The sequence below is a fragment of the Dromiciops gliroides genome, chromosome 5 (assembly GCF_019393635.1).
Source record: "Dromiciops gliroides isolate mDroGli1 chromosome 5, mDroGli1.pri, whole genome shotgun sequence".
Classification (NCBI taxonomy): domain Eukaryota; kingdom Metazoa; phylum Chordata; class Mammalia; order Microbiotheria; family Microbiotheriidae; genus Dromiciops; species Dromiciops gliroides.
Window position 1 is genome coordinate 109,255,908 of NC_057865.1, and position 26,234 is coordinate 109,282,141.

The window sequence follows — 26,234 nt, forward strand, 5'->3', positions numbered from 1 at the left end:
GCCTAAACAGTCAATCCAGACTTATGGCATCCAACTACTGGTTGTCCTCCCCCACCCCCAATACACACACACTAAGTAGATAAGGAAAACCTTGTGTCTAGGTAGTCAAATAACTCAATCTTATGGTGAAACCCACATCTCTCAGGAATTAACACGATCACTTCAAATGGATTTGAATATTCCCTTTTGCCCCCAAGATGGAGAAAAGAACTCAGAATTTCTAGGGAATCCAACAATGTATCAAATAGGTCTCACCTTCAGAACTTATATAGTCTTAATGACTTGTTGTATCTGTGAAAGACAAGATTCCAACTTGATCTTTTGTGTCTTGATTCTATGCTCCTTAGCACCACCTCCTGGAGCTACTTGGTATGGTCCACAGCCTTGACTCAGACACTGCCTCTACAGACAGCATGAAAGACCATTGAATGAATGCACTAATTAATTAATTAATTAATTATTAATTGGAAAACATTTATTAAGTGCTTAGTATGTACCAAACAGTGTGCTAAGAACTGGGGAAGCAAAAGTCAAATCTCTCAAATGGGAAGAGACAACCCTTTTAAACAATTGTGTTTCAGGGTATAAATAAAGGTCCAGAAGTCCTAAGGGTCCAGTAGTGGAATGGTGGGGTGGCTGATAAGGCCCAGGGATCTTAAGGATACATCATTAGGTCAGATAACAGTTACAAGGGCACTGCAAGGCATAAAGGCAAGGCATATAATAAGGTCTGATGATGTTAGTCATTAGAAGGAATAATATTGATGATGCCCATTTCATCCAAGCAGTATGAGCATGATTCGGTTCTAAGTGACCTCTGTCAGGGGTGATGTGGTAGGAAGAAGGAAAAAGGCAAGGTAGTGGTGGGCTTTACACAAGAAAGCTGGTTTGGATGGGTTCTAGAAAGGCATGGGACTAGAAGTAGAATGAGGAAGGAGAGTAAGGGGAGGTGAGGATGTCCCTTAGTGGTAAGCAGGTAAAAGTTTATAAGGTCCAATGCGATTGAGTATTAACCAAGCCTTTCTACCTACCTGCCTCTGATTTTCTCATTTGTCCTGAGAGATTCACGAACATAGGTTTAACTAGCAATTTTTTCACCTTGAACAAAATAGTTAATAGTCATAAGAACAAGGGGTGGGGAGAAGTCTGGGTAGGGTAGGAAATAAAATTAACTAAGATAAGAGGCCCACACAGCTCCAGATATGGTGAGCTTAGGCATTGTCTTTTTTCTCATTTTTGCCAATTTACTCCAATAGGAGTAAATGTGCATTTATTTCTTTCCTTTTTTCCCATTTATCTCATTTTATTTTATTTTTATTTTATTTTAATTTTTATTATGCACCATTACCCCCATTTTGCAGATGGGGACATTGAAGCCTAGACAGGTGTATGTGATTTACCCAAGACTAGCTTCCCAGTATGCTCACTTTCAGACTAGAATTCTGCCATCAGACTATGAAAGCCCACATTTGAGACCCTAATTCATCTTAGTTCATCTCATGGAAGACAGAATCCAAGACTGGCATGACAAGGTAAATTTCCAAGCTACTTTTTCTTCTTAAAAAAGGGGGTATTTTTTAAAGGTTTAATCTTAGATCCTTTAAACTTCACACAATGATAAAAATCAACAGAGATCAGCCCTGTGGTGCAGATTACAACTACTTAATTGTGTGTAACAATTAGATTAATTTCAATTGTCATTTCCTCTGCTCTCACTAATTTCTAGTAGCAGCATTCCAGACTGAGGCATCCAGTAAGCCTAAAAATAGTCTTTCATCCTCCAAAGCAATCAAAAAGGTGATAATGAAGGGGAAACTAGGTCATGCCCAACACCTCACTCATTTTTTTTATGGTAGGAAGCACAATTTCCAACCTGGAAGTGCTAAGTAGAAGAATCAAAATGATATACCCTAAGGTCACTCCAAAAGTGCTCAAATCCCTTGCCAAACTTTCAACCCTTACACCTGAAGGCCAGCCCTTTCACTGAAGCATATGTTTTCAGCTCATAGAGTTGCAGTTTTTATTTGATATAAAGCTAGAGACATCAAAGTATATAAACACAGCAATTCTTTTCATAATTCTAGGCTCCTCCAGGAAGATTTATATGAACATAGGCAGAATGAAGTAAAAACTAGGTGAAAAAAACAGTGACAACTACAATGTATTGGGATACCATTAAAAGCCGAGTCCTCTTTCTTTTCTTTATCTATTGCCATATATTCTCTTGAATAACTCATCTCCCCTGTATCAGGGCAGTTTTTTGGTCTGCAAATGAGAAGATTAGAATAGGTTATCTTAATTATCTCTTCCCACTCTAATATTTGATGATCATTTGCAGTGTTCTAGTTATTAATTTAGAGCATTTTATTATGCTTATATTGTATTTCTTTATGCTCATTTACTTATTAATTGTTCCCAGAATTTTAAATGGTCCAGATTTTATCTCTGTGTTATCATTTCAAAGAGATATTAGGATTTAAAGGTTGAAGATATTTTAGAAATACCTCATAATAGAAATACATCCTAATTAATAATAGCTGGCTTTTACATATTGCATTAAGGTTTGGAAAGTAATTTACATATGTTTTCTCCTTTACTCTTTACAGCAATCCTGGGGGTTTGTGTACTATTATTATTCCCATTTTACAGATGATGAAACAGGCTCACTCAGCTAGTGAGTGTCTGAGGTAAGATTTGAACTCAGGTCTTCCTCAATCCCTCAAGCTACTGTGCCACTGAATTGCTACTGTCAGGGAACAGGAGTTCCAAGTAAAGCTCTCCTATTTATCATCTATGTGACCTCAGGCAAGTCCTTTCACTTTCATGGGCTCAGTTTTCTTCATCTGCAAAAGGAAGGATTGAGCTGGATAAATTCTAAGGTCTTTTCCAATTCTAAATCTATGATTCTAACTGAAATCATAAAGCTAGTGTATAATAGAACTCACACTCAACTCCAAGAACCCACTGATAAACAACCAAACCCATGAATAGATTTAGCCAGGATATATGCATAGTTAGTTGCCAAGTAGGTGACTAAATGAGTTAGAAAAGGATGAGGATGAATACATTCATGCACATGGGACCTAAGATAAATAGGTGAGTAGAAAAAGGGGATATTGGTTAATCAAGTGACCATTAGGAAAGCAATATACACAAAGATAATCACAGTTTAAATGGGAGGAATAACCACAACAATAATAACAGCATGGAAGCTGGACATTATGTAATAATTACCATAAAAAAAAGATTCCTGTCAAATCTTTCCAGAGGTGGGTAGCTATGTTTTTGTTTGTTTGTTTTAAGTGAGGCAATTGGGGTTAAGTGACTTGCCCAGGGTCACACAGCTAGTAAGTGTTAAGTGTCTGAGGCCACATTTGAACTCAGGTACTCTTGACTCCAGGGCCAGTGCTCTATCCACTGCACCACCTAGCTGCCCAGGTAGCTATGGGTTTAACATTGAAATACTTTAAGATAGTAGATATATTGATTTGTTTTGGAGCATCAATTTGCAGATGGAATGAATCCATTTGTAGGTGGAATAGGTGGAAAAAGAATTTTAAACCAAGTCTTTGGACTCCTGAATGAAAGCTTTTTGTACTTCCCTAAACATCTATGAGATATTCTCTGATGCCACATGATTGTGATGAGGATGAGGATGATTCCATAACAAATAAAACACTTGAAAAGCAAAAAGTGAAAGGGATTCATGAAGAAAGATCTGAAGCTTGCTAGGATGAAGAGATCCAGGAAAAGAATACTAGTTAGAGGCTTAGGAATCATTCAGCATAAAGGCGCTGCTATCTGGAGGATGTTCCCTATTCAAAGATATTAGCACTGAAAACAAGTATTTTTTTCACTTTGCATTTCCTGGCTATGACCCTCATATCATGGTTTCTTCATAAGAAGAGCTAATAGCTAACATTTATGTAGTGTTTACTAAGTACCAGGCACAGTTCTAAGGGCTTTTTATCATTTTATTTTGTCATTTAGTCCTCACAACAACCTTCGCAGGTAGGTGCTATGATCATCCCCATTTTACTGATGAGGAAAGTGAATTTAAATCTCACCTCAGACACTTACTAGCTCTGTGGCCTTGGGAACCTGTTTGCCTCAGTTTCCTCATGTTATGGGCCCAGGGCACCCCAGAAATTCTCTGGGGCACATCAAAGAATCTTCTCCTTGAGAAACTAATCCAAAGGACAGACACACCTAAAGAGATAACTGGAACCACATTGGACTGAGCTAGCTTCAGGACCTCCACCTTCATTCTAGTCTCCCTCAACCCTGGGGAGATAAATTTAGGTGTGGTTGCTTCCTTTGTGTCCTGAAGAGATGGCTTGTGACTTGCAGCCACCCCTCACCCAATTCCTCCAGCCACCACAGTCAGATGGCCACCCCAATCAGTCCTCTATAAAAGTACCTGCCAGTCTCCTGCTCAAGGAGATTGGTATCTCAGAGCCACATGCTTTGTGCCATGCCTCTCTCCCCATGAGAAGTCCAAGGATTTCTTTTGGTTTCCCTTCCCTTCCCTTCCCTTCCTTCCTCAGCCCCGAAATAAACTACTATCTTATCCTAACTGCTTTTGTGTGCAAGAGGGTATAATTCTTTAAAGAGGAATTCCTAAGGACCCCAAACCCCTACCCTTTCCCAAACCCCCTACCCTATTTTCCCCATGACACTCATATGTAAAATAGTAATGCATTGTGTTAGGTGCTAGATAATATATGATAAAAAGAAAGTGGGACTACTTAATTTCTATTTTGCTTCTCTTTTCTCTACCAATGATAATCATCTTTAGGCCAAGAAGTGTTGTACAAAATGCTTAAGAAAAAAAAAATTAAACCAAAGATAAATGAGAAAGTAACAGGAAGATACCTAACTCTCCTGTCATTTATTCAAGGTCTATTTAATTCCTCTTTACTCATCTCTATCAAGTATAATAGGATCCAAAATTTATAGCTGAGAGGGGCCTTAAGATTCATATAGTCCAATTCACTTATTTTATAGATAGGTTTGTACTTAATGTAAGGGCAATGTTCTTAAAGATCAAATCTATCCAAAAATAGAATGGGCTGCCTTGGGATACAATAGGTTTCTTCTCCTGGAGAAATTGAAACAAATTTTGGAAGACCATTTGTTGACTCTGTCATGGAGGTCTGATAAAGTAAGGGGGAGACTACATGCCCTGAAGTCCCTTCTAATTCTGAAATTCTGTGATGCTATGAAACTAAGGCCCAGAGAGATGGAGTTAAAATCAAGATACCTGCCCTAAACACCCCTCAATTCACTGAAAGACCTTTTTAATGTAGTTATACAAATGCCATCAATATAATCTACTTGGATTACAATAAGATATTTGGCCTCCAAATCCAGCCTCAGACACTTGACACTTACTAGCTGTGTGACCTTGGGCAAGTCACTTAACCCTCATTGTCCGGGAAAAAAAATAAAAATTAAATTTAAAAAAAAAGAACTTTCATCAACCAAGTCATTTTGACTATTATGTGTATGTGTTTGTGTATACATATACACATGTATACATAAAAGACATACATATATACATATTAAGAAAGTTTCATATATATAAAGTTACATAATAACTTTATTATATATTTAAAAGGGAAAACATTCTGTAGAAAACAGATTTTTAGTTTCTTGTATAATCTTCTTTTGTTCTAGTCTACTTTGTTATGGAAATGTTTGTTTATTTTTTAAGTTCAGAATTTTTTCAAATTAAAAAATATATATATTCCCCCAGCATTGAATGATGTAGAGGTGACTGAACAAATTCATGTGAAATGGAATTTAGAATTTTAAGGGAACCCTCATAGCCCTACCAAAAAAAACCAAACAAACAAAAAAGTCAAATGTAAAGAATTTTAAGGGACTTCAAACTCAATACAAATTAATAGTGAATTGCAGCAGCAATGAAAGCTAATGAAACATTATTGTGCATTATTAGAAAAATAGTATCTTCTACAAAAGAGCCAATCATGTTGTTTAATTCTAACCTGTTCAGACTGTCCCTAGAGCATGGTGGGTTTTTTTTGTTTTGTTTTGTTTTATTTTTGTGGGGGGCAATGAGGGTTAAGTGACTTGCCCAGGGTCACACAGCTAATAAGTGTCAAGTGTCTGAAACCGAATTTGAACTCAGATACTCCTGAATCCAAGGCCAGTGCTTTATCTACTGTGCCACCTAGCTGCCCCATTGAGCATGGTTTTTTAACATCAGACATAACATTTTAGGAAGGGATGTGATGAGTTGAAATGCATCCAGAGAACCATGTGCATAATTAAACTAAATATTTTTAAAATCACTTATGATTACTGTCTACTATGTGTCAAGCCTTTTTTGCTAGGTGCAGAGGATAAAAAAAGCAAAAATTAAAACATTCCTGCATTAAGGGAACTTATCTACTAAGGGACATATACCATGATAAATTAAGTAGAAAAATGCATGTCACTGACGGTGATGACTTTCTATTTAAGAGATATACCCCAGAGTTCTGAGGTGGGGAGGTTTGATGCCAAGGTCGTTTTAAAGCAACTTAGTCAACAAGGTTAAAGGATCTAACTTTAAAGATCATTCCCAGTGGCAGGTCTGGGCATCCCCCTTAATACCACATTTGAGCCACTGATTGTATCTCTTTCACAGAAGTGCTGGGAGGTATTCAAAACAAGAATAGATCAAGGAATTGGGATTTTGACCAAATAAGAGAAGAACTAGCTGTTACATGGAAGGATTAGATTTTTTTTTCATCTTATCCCAGAGGGGAAAATTAATACCAATGTTAGTCAATTACAGAGCTGTATATTTCAATTGTATCTAAATTAGAGTTTCCTAACACTTGCAGCTATCTCACAATGGAATGGGCTGCCTTGAGAAGAGATCATTAGTTTCCCATCACCCTAGCGCTTTAAGTAGAGTCTATATGATCATTCATTTAGTGTCCTCTAAGGAGGATCAGGTGGTACTTGGTCCTGTACCTCTGTAATGAACTTGTAGTATATTCTGGATTGCATGTATCTGTATTTGTGGTTTATCCCCTATTAAGTTATAAACTCTATAAGGTCATGTATTATTTAAATATTTTCACCTCCCACAGCACCTAACAGAGTCCTTTTCACATCCTTAAGAAACATTGTTGAATGAATGAATATTAGAAGTTGAATTTAATAAGGTCAGTTTTTCTTCTAATTCTGAAGCTCTCCACATGTGTGAAGAAGTACACTGCATTTATTTGCCAAGTTTATATTAATGTCCTCCTGTGATTATTAGTTATAACATATACATTAAATTTCTTCCACCTTCCAACTGCCTAGTGAAAAACAAATACTATAAAATTCAAACCACATGTTATTTCCTATAACTTCTTAAAATTTACCCTTGTCTTTTCCCTCTAGCTAAATTATTCTTTTACAGTAAAATAAGCCAGACACAAAATATCATAAAGCCTGCCCTGCAGTATGACTCAGTCTCCTAGTTATTGAAAAGCCTATTTCTTTTGCTTCTTAAAGGGACACTAGAAGGTCAACTTAAGTGCCCAAGCTGTCAATGTGTTCACAACTCAGTTTATTGTGAAATAAATAACACAATAGGTACCTACTTTTCCTGCAAGTTCAGTTGCATTTAAGAATAAGTGAGTAAGCAGGAATGGTCTCAAATTCTTCTTTTGTATGTCTGATGTTGGGTTTTGTTTTTTTTTTAAGACAGATCCTTTCTCTGCATTGACAAGTCGATTTGTGTTCCTATGAGATCTGAAAATTCAGTATTGAGCTAGTAAGGGAAATTGTCTTCTATCCAACTTCATATGCCATCAAGGAATAGGACAAGTTCACCAGAATGCAGGAGCCTCAACTCTGGAAATAAACAGAGATTCAGTTTGATCTATTCTGTTCTACTCTGTCTCCCCAACTTTTAGGCTTGGCATTCCCAGCTCAAAACCTAAATGATAATTTCAATATCGCTTTGGCATCTTCAAAGTCTTTTTCAAATGCCTCCTGTTTTGATTTGTACCACTCCTGTGAGATAGGTGCAATGGATGTTATTATGTCCATTTTATACATATAGAAACAAGTATAAAGAGGCTAAATGGTTTGTCCAAGTCACACTGATAGTAGGCAGTGTAGGAGGGATTCAAACCTGCTATCTTCCCCATTCTAGAGACAGCATGATTTCTACTATACATGCAGCTACTATTCAAGAAATAGCAAATGCCTACTATGTTGAGGCATCTGGACTAGATCTAAGGGTTACAAATGTATAAATAGCTTGTAATCTAATGGTGGGATGGAAAATAACACGTACAAATAACTGTGATGTAGAACAGAATGTAAGTATAAAAGAGAGACAAGTGTTATAATAAAATTGAAAAAAGATACAATTAATGAAGTTGGAATGGTCACAGAAAGCATTGTGGTTCATAAGTTGGGTCTTTAAGAAAGGAACTAATTTCAACAACCAGAGATGAGAGAAAAAGGGGATCCATTCCAGACATGAGGCCAATGTAATCAAATGCACTAAGATCAGATGACAGGGTAAAATAAATACCTTTCCAGAAAGGTTAGAGGTAAAGCAAGGATGTCCATTACCAGAACTATTGTTTATATAGTGTTAGGAATGCTAGCTACACCAATGAGATAAGAAAAAGATATTGAGGGCATAGACATGGGCAAAGAAAAAACTAAATGATAACTTTTCCTGATGACACAATGGTTTACTTACAGAATCTTACAGAATCAACTAAAATTATTTGGAACAATAAGTTCAGCAAAATTGCAAGATAGAAAATAAATGCATGCAGGCCTTCAGAATTTCTGAGTATTATCAAAAAGAAAAGATAGAGACATTTCATTAAAAATAACTAGAGAATTATAATATATTTGAGAATCTACCTACATGGGAAGGCTATTAATTCAACTATAAATAACTCTATGGAAATAAATAAATGGAGTATTATTAGTAGTTCATGGGTAGGCTGAGTCATCATAATAAAATGACAATATTATTTAAATTAATTTACTCACACAGTGACTTACCAGTCTAATTACCAAAAGATTACTTCATAAGGATGGAAAAATATAATGAAATTTATGTAGAGAAGAAAACGGGCAAGAATTTTAAGGGAAATCATGAAAAAAGTGAAAGTAAGAGGGCATAATGGTACCAGGTATTAAATTATATTACTAAGTACTAATAAATAATCAAAACTATTTGTTATTACTTTAAAAATAGAGAAGTCAACCAGTGGAACAAATTAGGTACACAACATTCAATAATGAACATAAAAGCAAAATATTCAATGAATAGATCATAGCTTCTATTACAAGGATTCATTCATTAACCCTTGACTAACCCTGCCTTCTCCCCTATCCCCTCAAAAAAAAAAACCTTACTAAGATAATTTGTGGGCATGCATACATACAAAAATATATGCACATACATAAATATATAAATATGTGTGTACATATAGAGAGACACACAAATACACATGCATCTACATACATATATACAAAACTTGCACATATACATACACACATACATGCATGCATACATACATACATACATACACTCCTTTTATAGTAGACCTGGAAACTAAGAAGATATAGGAGAATGGCTGGACAAATTATGGTAAAAGAATATAAGGGAATATTATTTTGCCATAATGGTATTTCTAAAAATAACTCTCCCCATAAGTAGTTTTAAAACTTTATGGGTCACACAGTATTCTCTTGTTATTTAGGATTGCAGAATAAAATACCAGTTCAATAAGCTGTGGATCAGCCATAATACTCCTAATAATATTTTAATGTATCATCAGCAAGCAATTAGAAATTAGTAATTTTCCATAAAGGATACTTGCCTTGCCTTGATCTGGTGGACACTTACCTTTTGTGCGTGTGTGTATTTTTTTCTTTATTGAATAGAATTTTATTTTCCAAAATATATGCAAAAACAACTTTTAACACCAATTTTTAAAAAATTTGTGTTCCAACTTATCTTCCTCCTCTATTCCCACCCCTCCCACCCACTAGAACTCAAGCATTTCAAAATACATTATACATGAGTAGTCATGGAAAACATTTCCACATTAGCTAGGTTGTGAGAGAAAACAGTAAAAAAAAAAAAAAACAAACCAAAACTTCAGATTGAGGAATTGTCAAAGAGGAAGAAAAAGAAAACTCTTACACATCAAGCTCACATTTTTACATTGTTGTCCAGCTCCAGGAACATCTAATAATCTATTTAGGCCCAATGTGAGCCATCAAACATAGATTATAATGTCACTAGAATTCCATGGGGAAGAGAGTGGAAAAGTATTGTCTACACCAAGGAGGAGGCAATGTGTGACCATGGAAAGAGGAATGGATTTAGAGTCAGAAACCCTGGGTTTAAATCCAGGCTTTTCCCCGTACTAGAATAACAGTGAGCATGTCAGTTATCCAATTTGTGCCTTGTTTTCCCCTTGGTAAAATGAAAATATTGGATTAGAAGATCTGTAAATATATAATCTTGTGACCTGAATCTAGCAAAAAAATTTTTCTAAATGTATGACCCCACTAACTTGGTCAAGATTCTTTCTACATTAAGCTAACAGCAACATTGTGTGATCAACGGTGATAGATTTATCTCCTCAGCAATACAATGATCCAAGACAATTCTGAAGAACTAATGATGGAAAATGTTCTCCAGATCTAGAAAAAGGAAGTGTGGATTCTGAATGCAGATTGAACCATACTGCTTCTACTTTTGTTTGTTTTTTTTCTTTTTTGAGGTTTTTCCTTTTTGTTCTGATTCTTCTTTCACAACAGGACTAATGCAGAAATATGTTTAATGTGATTGTACATATATAACTATATCAGATTGCTCTCTGTCTTGGGGTGGGGGTGGAAGGGGGGAGAAAAATTTGGAACTAAAAATCTTATGAAAACAAATGTTTGTATGCAGAGACAGTAATATTGTTTGATGAGGAACTGTGAATGACTTGACTATTATCAACAATACAGTGATCTAAGACAATCCCAAAGGAAATTGATGAAACATACTATCCACCCCCAAAGGAAGAGCTGATATTGATGGAACAGACTGACGCATGCTATTTTTCACTTTCTTTCAATCAAGTTTTCTTGTACAAAATGACAAATATGGTAAGATTTTACAAAATTATATATGTAAAACCCATATATGATTTTTTGCTGCATTAGGGAGGGAGGAGGGGAGAGTGGGAAAGAGGGATAAGAATTGGAACCCAAAACTATAAATAAAAATGTTTATTAATTTTTTTAAAAATGTTGAAAATAATAAAGTACTTTTTTTCTTTCTGGGCAATGGGGGTTAAGTGACTTGCCCAGGGTCACACAGCTAGTGTCAAGTGTCTGAGGCCAGATTTCAACTCAGGTACTCCTGAATCCAGGGCTAGTATGTTATCCACTGCGCCACCTAGCTGCCCCCATAAAGGACTTTTATGATTTAAAAAAATATATTTCTACTTAAATCTAAAAGAATGGCCATCATCTGACAGTCATGATTTATAGATAATTCATTAAGAGATGATTAGAGGGGCATCTAGGTGGCGCAGTAGATAAAGCACTGGCCTTGGATTCAGGAGGACCTGAGTTCAAATCCAGCCTCAGACACTTGACACTTACTAGCTGTGTTACCTTGGGCAAGTCACTTGGCCCTCACTGCCCTGCAAAAAAAAACAAAAACAAAGAGAGAGATGATTAGTGTGGAATCTTTAAGTTTTCCCCTACAGTTGTTTTCCTTAAAGTATTTTTTTAATTATAATGCTCAAAGATTGTGGGGAGCAAGGGGCAATAAAGATGGCAGGAGTCTATCCCCCAGCCTACTAGATTATACTTTAATAGTCTCAGTCAGTTGACTATAAAGCATCATTCAGCTAATGACTTTCTCTTCAAGTAATGCTATTTTGATACCCTTAAGGTATATAATATTGTATTATGCACTTGGGAATATATACCAAAGAATCCATATACTCCCACAGCCTTTCTTCAGGACTAACAAGCTTCAGTCAGGAAGTTATTGCTTCTGGCTAACCTAAATCTCCCTTGCTAAACTTCAAGCCAATTTCCCTTGTTCATTTCTCATTGGAAATGGAAAACGAGAAGTCACATCCTCCCTGTAAAAATCCATCATGTTTTTATTTATTATTTCAATTTATTTTTAAAAAGTACATGTACAATAATTCCCTCAGGGAGTAAACAGTGAAAATATTCGCTGGCTTACATCAAAGCAGTCAGCAGCATTATGAAAATCCATAAAGAATATCCCAATAAAGGCTACTAGTTTCTCTCTCTTTTTTAAGGTGACCCTTAATTATAGAAAAAGCAAAGGAATAACTTGAAAGATCAATCACTGTTCTTCCCTTTTTACTGGCTTCACCATGAGGAGAACCATAAGTTACCAGGCTATATCATCTCAGGAGAGGAGCAAAGGGAAAAATCACTAGAAGGAAGGAAGAAGTTTCTTGACTCTTTTTCAGACTCTAAAACAAACCCTTTCTGTATCCTTAAGATGGAAATGTGAGGGGCAATTAGGTGGTGCAGGGGAGGGGCAGCTAGGTGGTGCACTGGATAAAGCACTGGCCCTGGATTCAGGAGGACCTGAGTTCAAATCCGACCTCTGATGCTTGACAGTGTCAAGCATACTAGCTGTATGACCCTGGGAAAGTCACTTAACCCCAATTGCCTCACCAAAAAAAAAAAAAAAAAGAAAAAAGAAAAGAAAAGAAAGAAAAGAAAAGAAAAAAAAAAGATGGAAATGTGAATTGGTCCAGTCATCTTGGAAAGCATTTGGAAGTGGGGGGGGCGGGGGAAGAAGAGGCAGAGAAGAATGAGATGGAGAGAAAATAAATACTTGTAAGATAAAAAATAAAGGAAATAAAAAAGATCAAAATAAAACTCTTCCATATTTTGAAGTTCGGAGATGATTTTAAAAAAAAAATGTGAGGCATGAATGATAAAAAAAAAAAATGAGGAGGGGGGAGTGGTATTGGAATAGGCAAACAGACCTAAGTTTACTTAGTATAAGGAACTACTAAGCAGGAAACACCTACCTCCCAATGAAGATGTGCATCTGATCTGTAATATATAATTTTACAGTCCCCTGGGACACTGAAATTTTAAGCAAATAATCTAGCCAGGGTCATATAGCCAGTCAGTGCCAGAGGCAAGACTGGAAACTAGATCTTCCTGAATATAGGGCTCCATGTTTGTCTGTTCACTCCTTGGACTGCTCCACACCATGCTGCCACTATAGTAGTGCACATTCTTAACTTCTTCTCTCCTGAAACATGGCTCCTGTTCCTGGAATTAATCTGGAGTCTGACAAATGGGCTTTACCTTATCTTGCTAATAACTGGGCCTCCACTTTCCAGACTGGGAAAGTCCTCTCTTCCATACTCTGTTCCCCATCCTCATTACCACCTGCTTTCTAGCACCCTTAATAGTAGTTATATTCTCCTATTAAAATATAGACCTGGGGACACAGTGGCTCTGGATTCAGGAAGAACTGAGTTCAAATACAGACACTTGACAGTTACTAGCTGTGTGACTCTGGGCAAGTCACTTAAACCCTGTTACCCCACAAAAGAAAAAAATATATATACATACATTTATATTTTATATATATTTATATATACATACATGTTTAGAGAATGGATTATCTTGTTTGATTATATCTGTATACCGAGAACATAATACAGTTCCTGTTATATTTTAAATAGCAAATGTTCTCATTCATCCATCCATCCATCCATCTATCTACCTATTTATCTATCATCTAATCTATCAACTATCTGAATATCTTTCACTATAGCCACTTGACAATTTTGGTGACCTAAGGTTAGCAAACTAATATCCCTACTGACCAAAAACTAAAGGCATGGAGGGAGCTCCAAATAGATAAACAAAATAATAACAATTTCAATTCGTTCAGTATTAGATAATACTTTGAGACTGTCAGATAGAGAATTTTGGCTGATTTTAAGTCCAAAGATCACAAAAAGAAATGAAGAAGAGAAAAGAGCACTATGGAAAATCCAATTCAAATCATTTAGAGCTTATATTAACTTTGATTAAAAAAACAAAACAAAAACAACTTTACTTTCTCTTCACTCTCTGCCATTCTCAAATTTGGCCTCCCCTTCTTTCTGCAAGCTAAAAATTCAATTCTCCTAATGTCTCATAGGAACTATTTCTGAATTTAAATTAGGGATGTTACTGAGTGCTATAAGGAAAAACAGTCTCATTTTTATCCTGCAAAGTTTGTAAAAGATCATGATTTCACTAGCATTGTGACATTTCTCTGATGAGTCACTCTTTCCCAAATACTTAGACACATATAGCCTTTGTCACCCACCTTGCTACCAGTGAGATCCCCTCTTCTATTTACCTGTATCCTCTCTCTCCTATCCATATTTTCTCCTATTTATTCATATATCCTTTGGAATTAGTGTTGGAAGATAACTTTAAAAATTCCATCATCTAGTATACTTTTATTTTCAAACAGATTAGGAAACTAAGGCCTTAGCTAGTCATAAAGGTAACATAAAGTAGTAGACCTAGTTCTTTTAATTACCGAACTAGTATTCTTGCCATAATCCCATAGCCACTTGTGGATTAGTTTTAACGGAAATGAATATACCATTTATTGACTAAGAATGTGTAACACAAAATTATGTGTACTATGTGAGCATATACTTAACCAGAGAGTCTCAAACTGCTCTGCTCTTCTGTCTCAGTGATTATTTGAAGTTTTCTGGCATTGTTCCTTGAGCAATGGACTTCTGCCAGTGTACGATTAGGCTTTTTTCACCATTTATTCCTTTTCTTTGGTTGTAGGTTTTTTGTTATAAGTACTAACTCCCCAGTCTTATCACTCAAGCAACCACATTTTACTGAAAGCTCTGAAAGTAATCTAATGAAAGAACAAACAAAATTTTACTGCCCTTAATGAGTATTCAAACTAGTGCCAGAAATAAAGCCCAAGATGTATGAAAAATTTTAGTAAATAAAGGCAAAGGGGAAACATTGCAAATTAATTTAGCCAAACTATATCATGGACTCTTATGGGCATTCAGATTGTTTTCTTTAAAATAATTTGGTTAAAATTAATAAATTGTGGACCGCTAGGTGACACAGTGGATAAAGAACTGGCCTTGGATTCAGGAGGACCTGAGTTCAAATCTGGCCTCAGACACTTGACACTTACTAGCTGTGTGACCCTGAGCAAGTCACTGAACCCTCATTGCCCTGCCCTAATAAATAAATAAATAAGTAAACAAATAAATAAATAGATAGATAGATAAATAAAAGTTTAAAATTAATACATTGTTGGAAATTACATTCACAGTATGCTGAATCCAAAGATAAAATAATCCTAATATTCAGGTTTTCTTTAATAAATCAGCAAATAAAAAGAAGAAATTTGCACCCATTAAGGCAGAGATTCTACACTTGGAGTCTGGAACTGCATTTTTAAATTTTTTTTAACAATTTCTGTATAATTGGTTTCCTCTGTGATCCTATATATTTTATTTTAGATGTTTATAAACAGTATTTTGAGGATTCTACAGATTTCAACAGACTGCCAAAAGAGTCCATGTCACAAGGGTTCTTAATGTAGGGTTCATGAACTATTTTTTTGTTTGTGTTTGTTTTTGTGGGTCGGTTGGGGTTAAGTGACTTGCCCAGGGTCACACAGCTAGTAAGTGTTAAGTGTCTGAGGCTGGATTTGAACTCAGGTCCTCCTGAATCCAGGGCCAGTGCTCTATCCACTGTGCCACCTAGCTGCCCCTCATGAACTATTTTTAAATATTTGTGTACATATTTCAATGTATTTGGCTTCTTTTCTTCCCTGACATTTTATTGTATACATTTGAAAACATTATTCTGAGAAGTGACCCAAAGGTTTTTTACAAGACTTCCAATGGGATCTTTGACACAGGCAAAAAAGTTGTTTCTTTGTTTTCAAAATAAGAATGCTGAGATAAAGTAACTTGACCAAGGTTACATAGCTACATACTAGGGGAACCCAGTCTAGAAATTAGGTGACCTCAATCTTAATTCATTTTTCTTTCCACTATCTAATATTGCCCTCTATATGTAATTTTGGATTGATTCATATCTATTTTCCTTGCCAAACCTTTTATTCAATTGTAGGTACCACCTATAACCTAAACAACTTGAGGCTCTCCCTTCTATCACTTTGAACAAAAATATTGATCTACTGAGGAGTCCACCCTTTTTATAAGCCACCCTCATTTTGATTGCCTAAGAATTCTTGTTATATTGGTATAGTAATGTTGTTGTTGTTGTTGTTTTTAATTTCCATAGATTTCAAATCCTTCTGAAGGCTAATCAGTTGCTACAAAGACATTTGCTACAAACTGAATCCTAGAGGAAGTCATCTTTCAAGAGTAGCCTGTGAGACCATTAATTTGCTAATCTCACCCAGGAGGGGAGAAAAGGTAGTGGTGCTGCTCTTCTAAAAATCTATAATAGTATTGGCAGGATAATGTCACGATTCTTTTAGAAGTGAAAAATGGATTGAATTTTCTATCTACCTCCCAGGAAGAGAGAATCAATGGCTTTGTTTGCACTAGCCAAACACTTGGTTTTGTTATAAAAGACACTTTGAGTTGGCTGTTTTTACTGCCATTTTTTCTTACCTAGAGGGTAGGGAAAATAGTATTAGATCTCTCTTCTCTCTATTACTCTTGCTTTCACTCTCTTCTCCATTAAATTTTTGCTACACATTCAGTGTTAAAAGTTCTTAGTTTTCTCAAGACTCATGTAGTAATTAATTTAAAAATGTATTTCACCAAATCACAGTCTATGAATATGCATAGATTTATCTACTTATAGTAGAATTGAACTAGGGCCTAATTTTCTAACTGGTCTAATTTCACTTAAAATCACCTATATGCACACCCTTCTTTTGGAATTGTCCCATTGTTTCACCTGCCTAAGAAACTTTAAACCCTATGTTTGTCTTCCAATATGTTGACTAACCTTTCATTTTTAAGTAATCTGCAAATTTTATAAGTATGCCATCTATGATTTTTATTTAATTCATATTTTACAATGCTGAACCAAAAGGGCCAAGGTCAGATTCCTGAAGGATCATATTAGAAACAGTCCTTCCAAAATACATTGATCCATTAATCACCTCTGTTTGAGTCTTCTCACTAAGTTTGTTCTGAATATCCCTAATTTCTCTAACTTACTATCTGTTCCTCCAAGATGTCTTCAAGGATATTGTGAAATTTCATGAAATTATTTGCTAAAACTCAGCTACGCCATGTTATGGCATTTCCCTGATCTGCCAGCCTAGTAACTATCGACAAAGCAAATTGGTTTAGTTAAGTATTCCCTGCTCTCAATGAACTCATGCTGGTTCATAGTTATCACAAATTCCTTTTCTAAAAATCTCTCAAGCCATGACTCTAATACTACTTTTTAGGATAATTTTGTAAAAATAATTCAAGCCATGTAGTCCAAAGCCTATAGTCGTAGCCTAAAATCTAAAGAACTCCATTATTTAAATCAGTATAATATTTACTTATTCCCAAAAATGCTGGTGAAATTTTGTTTTCCATAACTTTTCAAAGATCATCAATGCTAGCTCAGAAATTACAAAGGAAATTCTGATAATATAATCATAATTTATTTTGAGTAAGAAGAAAATGGGGAACATTTAAGGAAATGGATGTGACTGTACAGAAATCTTCATTTTTAACTCATTATAATAGGATATTTGCCTGATATATAAGAGAGAGCAGGTGAGTCAATATAGCTATAAAAAAGTTTTTAGCTCCCTTAAGAATGCCAGGAAGGCTAAGACCAGATATGAACTCAGGCTTTCAATAATGTTGAAATATATTTTAAGTGATTTTAAAGCTTTGTCAAGGATGAACGGAAGTCAAAGAAGCGAAGGGAATTTTGCTTAATATGTATGAGGAAATCATAATAAATGACAGAGAAAAGGTGGAGCTATTAAACTCCTATTTTGATTGTTTTCTCTCCTAACAATCATGATTTTCAGATTGAGAATGATAATACAAAATGTTAACAGGAAATTGAAATATAAGATGTTTGTGGAGATGATTAAACATGACCTAGTTTGCTGGAGTGAGTTCAAATCACTTTCCTCAGATGAATTGCACTTGCAGAGATTAAAAAAATGTGGGAAAGTGATTAGTGAACCATGTAACAATGTCAGAGGAATTAATGGAGATGATCATCATTGGACTGTGGGAGGAGTATGTTTATTTTTTTAAAGGTGCTTGCATTGGGGGTGGACATGGACAATAGGAGATGATGTAGAATTTTTTAGGCCACTGGATTTAATGCCAATTCCTGATAAATTCCTACAATAGATTAATGAATCTAGTTCTTAGAATGGATAGTATGACATAGGAGAAAGAGCACTGAATTTAGCGTCAGAGGATTGGGGTTGTAATTCTGCCCCATAATCATTCTGGGCCTTGAAATCCTCAAATGTCAAATGAAGACATTGGATTAGTTGATCCTTGAAGTCTTTTCAAGCTCTAAATTTCCTCTTCCTATGATGTATTCACTAAGAAATAGCAAGGGGGGGGCGGCTAGGTGGCGCAGTGGATAAAGCACCGGCCCTGGATTCAGGAGGACCTGAGTTCAAATCCAGCCTCAGACACTTGACACTTACTAGCTGTGTGACCCTGGGCAAGTCACTTAACCCCAATTGCCTCACCAAAAAATAAAAAAACAAATAAGAAATAGCAAGGGGATTATGAGAAAAACAAATCATGCCATAATAAAATGATTTCTTGGGGGCAGCTAGGTGGCTCAGTGGATAAAGCACCGGCCCTGGATTCAGGAGGACCTGAGTTCAAATTCGGCCTCCGACACTTGACACTTACTAGCTGTGTGACCCTGGACAAGTCACTTAACCCTCATTGCCCTGCAAAACAAACAAACAAACAAACAAACAATCCCCCCCCCCCCACAAAAAAAATAAAACGATTTCTCTTTCTGATAGGGTTTTAAGACTAGTTTTTCAGGACACACTGCATCCAGAATTATAGCAAGTCATTGAATAAAAGATTTCACAAAATCCTTGTGTAGAAGATGGGAAGATATACCCATGATACTACCACATTAAGATGGTCTACTCAAAGAGTGGAAATTAATGTATCAGTGTCATTCTATAGGCAATTCTTCCATCCAGCAATCTAGGTCTCTGTCATTTGATCCTAGTCTTGGTCAAATACTCAGATAAAGATGTGGATAACATATTCACACACTTGAATAATCACATAAAGCTGAGAGGGATAGGTGATATAAAGGATGATAAAATCAGATTTTAAAATTTTTGAAAGGGTAAAGCAATGGGCCAAATTCAATTTGATAAAATTGAAAAGGATGTGCAGTTTTTGCCCTTAGTTGAAAAGTCAACCAAACAACCATAAGAGAGATATACTAACAAAGTAATTCATATTTAAAGGGAAAAAGTCCTGGTATTTCTGTAGATTTCAATTTCAGTATGAACTAACAAGATAAGTATCTTCAAATATTTATTTGTTATGTGAAAGGAATTTGACTTAATTTCTTTCAAGTGTTACTCTTTTGCACCATTGACATTATGACCAGAACTTAACAGAAATTCACATTTAAATATAATTACAATTTATCAAGTGTTCTGCTCATAATAAACCAGGGAACTTAATGATGAAAATATTATTACCATTTTTTAGATAATGGAACAGAGACTTGAAAAAAGGAAAGGGAAAGAACTAAAATCCAAACCCATATTATCTGATGCCAAAGTTAGCAAAAATTTTAACAACTTATATCATTCAAGGCATTATAGATGTTATGTATATCAAGATGAAAAAAGCACTTTCTACTGTACCATACTGCACCTCCAATATTAATGTGCTGCTTAGAGGACAATGTGATTGGTGTCAGTATTCTTCAAATTTCATCAACTTGGGAAAAAACTCTGGTCACTATGTCCTAGTTATGGTTTTACCACTTACAAGAAGATTCTTTTTAAAGAGCAAGTTCAGGTTGATATGCAACACAATGACACCTCAGATTACCCTTTCTGCTTCATAAGTGGCTTCATATTTTGAGGTTCAATACTGTTATTCATAAAAGCATAATTGAGACCTAAGTAAGATACAAATATCATTGGAGAAGGTGTTGTCTGAATCACAATTGTCACTACATCTATATGTGAACTTTGTTCTCCTAAGGAGACTTTCTACAGATGATTGCTGTATTATTTTAAAAATATAAACTTTGTGTTCTTTGAAAAACAAATAAAAACTATTCAAATCAAAATGAAGCTGATATAGTACCATATTGAAGTAGTGACTTGTTTTGCTTATTCAAAACTTGATCATAAGTAAAAGGAGCATATAGCTGATTGCAAAGGTATTTAAGGCTTTCAAATAGTTGTTTGCCTGGGTAGTTGTACTCTTTTGGCACTCAGATTCCAAGGGGCATTTCCATTTGAATGCTCTTCTCCCTGGCTAAGTTTCTTTATAAGTCTGCTTGATTCTACTTTGTGTACCACCTTTAAATGTATGTATTTATGCTTCTTCAGGAATCACCCAGCCTGGTGACTTTCTCCTCTTTCCACACACCCTCATTTATCACCAGACACATTCTTGACTTTAGCATTGCAATTTTCCAGTTTTGTGGCTCATCTGTTCTCTGAAATAGAGAACCATATGTATATAAAACAATGATAAAAGACAGTAGAATGTAAGACCTTCAACTCTTAGTGGTTCTGCATACTATTTAGGGAAAGGGGAGAAACAGTTAATCTCTGCTTAACTATTCTCTCTGCATCCTGTCTGGTCTAATAATAATCTCTTACCAATTTATATTCCTCCCTCTTAAATATTTAAAAGCTCTCTAATTTTCTTCTACTGTGTACCTAAGCAGATATAGCATGTTTAATTAAAGGGTTTGTCTTCAATTGGAATTTGTAACAAATACTTCTTTTCCACCAACATCATTTTGCAAATTCAAGTTATTATCAGGTAGTCAAAGTTTAAATTCACATTTCAAACTGGACCTAGCTATAAGAAGAACATTCTGATTTCTATAAACAAAGATAAACCAACTCCCAGGAAATTTACAAACCTACCTTTCTCTTTGATTCTTTCATTGTGCTTCAGACTTTCTAAGTAGGAAGAAAACGATTTTTTGATTTTGCTCTCTATGAATTCTGGGAGCTGCCCTTAAGGGGAAGGACTGTGCTGTTTTTGCCTTGATATCTTTTCCAAGATTCTTGTACATAGGAAGTGATAGAGACAGACAGACAGACGGATATCTTTCTATATGTCTAACTTTAATGTATGTCTAAAATATACACATATGTGTCTGTCTAAATGGAGGAAAGAAGAGGTATAGCATAGATTTATCCAAAGCCACATAATAACTGTGGAAAATCTAAAACTATAACCTAAGCCTCCTAAAATCATGAGAAAGTTTGCATTCAATGAAGTAGTATACCTCTGTTTATTGCTCTAATATATGTTCCTAGTGCTAAGGTAAACTAAAACAATTTTATTATATCAGGCAACCAGGTAGTTCAATACCAGTAAGAGAATTATAGTACTAGCTGGGAGGATATTAACTGACCATAATTCCAGACGTGATGGATGATGAAGAATGTTTCCAAACTTCCGACAGAGAGAAGATAGCCTCCAAATGTAGAACTAGGTGTAGTTTTGGACATGGCCAATGGGGGAATATGTTTTGCTTAAATATGCATCTTTGTTGCAAAGGCTTTGGTTTTTTCCCCCAACTGGTAGTGGGGAAGACAACATGGAGGAAGAGAAAATCAATGCTTGTTAATTTAAAAATACATGTGTACATATGCATGTATATATTTCACAATACACTCATGTGTGTGCATATATATACACATACATACATACATACATACATACATATATATATATATATATATATATATATATATATATATATATATATATATATATATATATATATATAAAAGTACAGGAAAAGTTACTTAGTTGAATTTTTCCCAGGCAGCAGAAAGATACTCAGGTTTTATATAGAGTAGATAGATAAAATATGGAATAGGGAGTATAGGGGGGAGGGGGGTAAGAACCCTTAAATCAGAGTTAGGATGTATACAGAAAAGGCAGTTTTGAACTAGAACTAGAGTTGTCATTGGGTCCAGGAAAGAAAGACTGAAAAACTCCAATGTTTGGGGTAAAAGGAATAAGGTGGTTGATCTAGGGGCTATACATAGGAACATAGAGTCATTGGTTTAGAACTAGGATAGAGCTGAGAAGCTATCAAGTATAACCCTGTCATTTCACATATGAGGAAAATAAGGCCAAGCAATCAATACATATTTATTAAACATCTACTATTTGCCTTACCCAGAGTCACATAGCTAGTAAGTCCCTAAGATGAAATTGTCATCTATCCAATTCCAAGCTGGGACTGTTCATTGAATTATCAACTATTTTAACTAATAAGTGTCTTGTGACTTGATTAGCTCTATATACATTGGACCTTGAGACAACAACATAGAAAAATCATTTTCCCCTCAACTATTAAAATTCTTCAATCCCTGATCATAGCATAGAGATACTACACTGGTAAGTCTCACCAAGACGGAAAGACTTTGAATCAGAGTCCATTGATGGACTAGTGTCTGAAGTATATCCTAGAGAGATCCTGAGAAGTATATCTCATTTATGAGATTAACTTTTAGAACATATCACCTCTCAAAAACCAATATCCAATTTCTACATGGGTTCAAAACTGCATTCATGGTGGGACTATCTATATTAACAAATTTTTATATCTTTTTAAACATTGAAGTAAGCCACTGAATTAATGTGTTTTTCTGATAGCCCTTAATAAATGAGTCCCAGAAAGAAGGAACAAGGGATCCAATGTAAATCCAAGGGATCAGACATTGGAGGAAGTACTGCCAGTGGTGCTAATATATTTGCTCATATGTGTATTCTTTGCTATTGGGTCCTGAGCTATGGTGGGCTAAATCAATCAGCTGTCTGAACTAGCATCTAAATAATGAGCCCTAGGAGCTGGGGTAGGAGAATGGGATACCAGGCTTCCTAATAAGGGAGAAAAGAACCCTTATTAGAAATGAACCAAGTCAAATCTTACATAAATTATATATATATATATATAGATATATATATATAGATATATAGATATAGATATATAGACATATATATATGTATATATATGTCTATATGCACATATGTATACACATATATAATATATCATAATAAATTATATGTGTGTATTATTGAAGGGAAGTACCTCTTTATAATTGAGAGAGATGGCTACAAAAAAAATCTACCAATGGTGGAATTTCAAAGAGCCCTCTTTTTATGCATCTCATAGGACATTTTGTCCTGATGCTTAGTGGGGCATATAATGAAGTTTAATAAGTATATCACAGGTTAATATTGAGCAGGAACTAAGTAAAGATTAGCATCAAGGTTTTTGCATACTTCTATTGACAATTCTGATTATTTATTTCTAAACCAAGATTCCTTGATTTCATTAGTTATTAGTTTGTGCATGGTGCTGGATATTTTTTTTTCTGGGAGGCCAAAGTAATCCTCATGTGCAGATTCTGACAACATATCAATAGAGAGACAAACAATAAAAGACTATTTCTTTGCCTAGATAAAGGGGAATAGGTTTTCATTTAGGGTTTTTCTTATAGCTACATCCAGGCAAACTTTCCACAGAAGTACACCCAAGGAAATCTATTTGTGTGCCACAAATTACACAAAATATATGTTTAAATTCATAATAATATGTTGGAAATACATGTATATATATATGTAAATAAATATGTATATACATATATGTGTGTATAAAATTTGGAAAAGCTGGTGACCCAGTTTCATCACATTAGCAAGAAATAACAAATGAACAACCAAATAATACGTTAATATCCACAAAATGTCAAAATCCCTAGAGGAGGGAATCAACAAATTAGTTATCTATCAAAAATTGAGGAGAAGATATTGACAAAGATAATTGAAGAAAAGAAAGAATGATGGTATTATGATCTGAATAACTAGAAGGAGTACACAGAAGGATGCAATCCAAAACTCATCAAAGTTTTGAAGTCTACCCAAGGAAGCCTATTTTTTTTACTTTCTTTTTTGGTATTCTGCAAAAACATTAATTTTGGTCCACTGGGATCTTGTTGGGGTCATATTAATGACAGTTCATCTTATCAAGGCTTAAAGTAATGTTTCTATCCTTCTGTTACGTTTATATTAATCCTTCTTTACATGTCCATAATCCTAGGATTTTTGTTCAGTTTCCATTTGGACTAGATACTCTAAAGTCTCTCCCAACATTCATATTCTGTAATTCTCAATGTGAAGGGCCACTTATCCCTGGCAGAAAAAGGTCCATAGGTAAAAGAGTGAAATTAGTAGGAATTTCTTTTCCATCTTACAAATTCCTCATTAAGTTTTGATATGCAATTTATTCACCTTTCTACTAACTTCCTTTATGCACAGTTCCTCTTGATACTTAAACAACTGCATTTCCTCTTTGGGAAATGCAACCCCCCAATCCTGGGTTAAAAAAAGACTCACTATTTTTCATGATCAGAATTGTTTGCTTAAAAAACTGTTAAAAAGCCATTGTTCCCTTAACATTGAGATCATTTCCTTAATGGACAATAGGAAGTTTAGTGGATTAAAGCCTACTCAATGAACAGATAATTTTCTGGGTGAGAAAGAAGTATTTCAAGAGGACCAGCAAGCATATGGATTTTGGGAAATTTTCTAGTTCTGTATAACTATTTAGTTCCATCAAAATGATGTCTATAAATTAAGTATATAATATTTTTTTTAAGATTTCTTTTGGTGGGGAAATGAGGGTTAAGTGATTTGCCCAGGGTGACACAGCTAGTAAGTGTCAAGTGTCTGAAGACAAATTTGAACTCAGGTCCTCCTGAATCCAGGGCTGATGTTTTATCCACTGTGCCACCTAGCTACCCTTAAGTATATAATCTTAATGGTAACCACAAAAATACTAAACATTCTATTCTAGAATTCTATTTTTCTATAATTATAGTCTATTAGAATATTCTAATATTCTAGAATTATTGTATTTTATAGAAGAGGGTGATAATGTATTACATCTCCTTGGTCCACTTGAGCCTATGCTGGACAAGAAAATTGAAACTTTCCACACATACAACCAGAAAGAGATGATGTAAGAAAGGGGAAAGGAATTGGAGAGGGGGTAGAAAGGTGAGAATATGGGAAAGAATAGGGAGAGGAGAGAAAAGGGAAAAGAGGAGTAGAAGGAAGAAGAAAGAAGAGAAGAATAGGTAGAAGGAAGTGAGGAAATGAAGTGGTAAAGGAGAAGAAAGAGGAAAAAGAGGAGACTTCTACTCATTGCTCCCCTCCTGTCAATTTTTGAAAAGCAACCTGACACCAAACCACCTCAGAAGGCATTCCACAAAAAGAGCTACACTCTATTCTCAATATTCCAAGGTAATATGAAGCTTGATAAAGAGGAAGAAGAGAGAAAACTTGGTCTATACTCCAGGAGAGCAAAAGTGGAAGAAAAGAAGTGGTTTTCCTAAAAGATATAGAACACTTGGGGGTGTGGGAAAGACTTCTTAGGATATGTTTATCTTTAAACCCCTAATAACTGCTACTTCTACCTGATGAAGCCACATGCCTCATCCTGGATTCCTTCCACTGATGGATTAAAGCAACATTTAAGTTCTGTTTTCTAAACTTTGAGACTCTGTGGATGCCTCTCCTTTTCAAGAGATATGACAACTTCGAATTATAGAGATCCTTCCTTTTTAGTAACAGAAAGCCACTTTTTCAATTTAGTCCACATGATTCCATAGGACTCATCTAGTGTTCTATCTGGAGCTGAATGGAGGAGTTATATCATCTCCAAACCTATTAAAAAGGGAAAAATAACTGAGTATCAGTCAGTAATTATGATGCTATTAATTATGGCTAAGTAGTATGGATCCCAACAGAAAAGTCCTTAGAAAGCTCCTTATTCTCTTATCCATACATCTCTCACATGAGATTATGATTGAAGGTCAGACCCATAACATAGTCTTCATATTTGTCTTAATGATTGAGAAAACATAAATATTTCCTTGAGCTTACTGCCTCTTGAATGCTTTTTTAAAATTT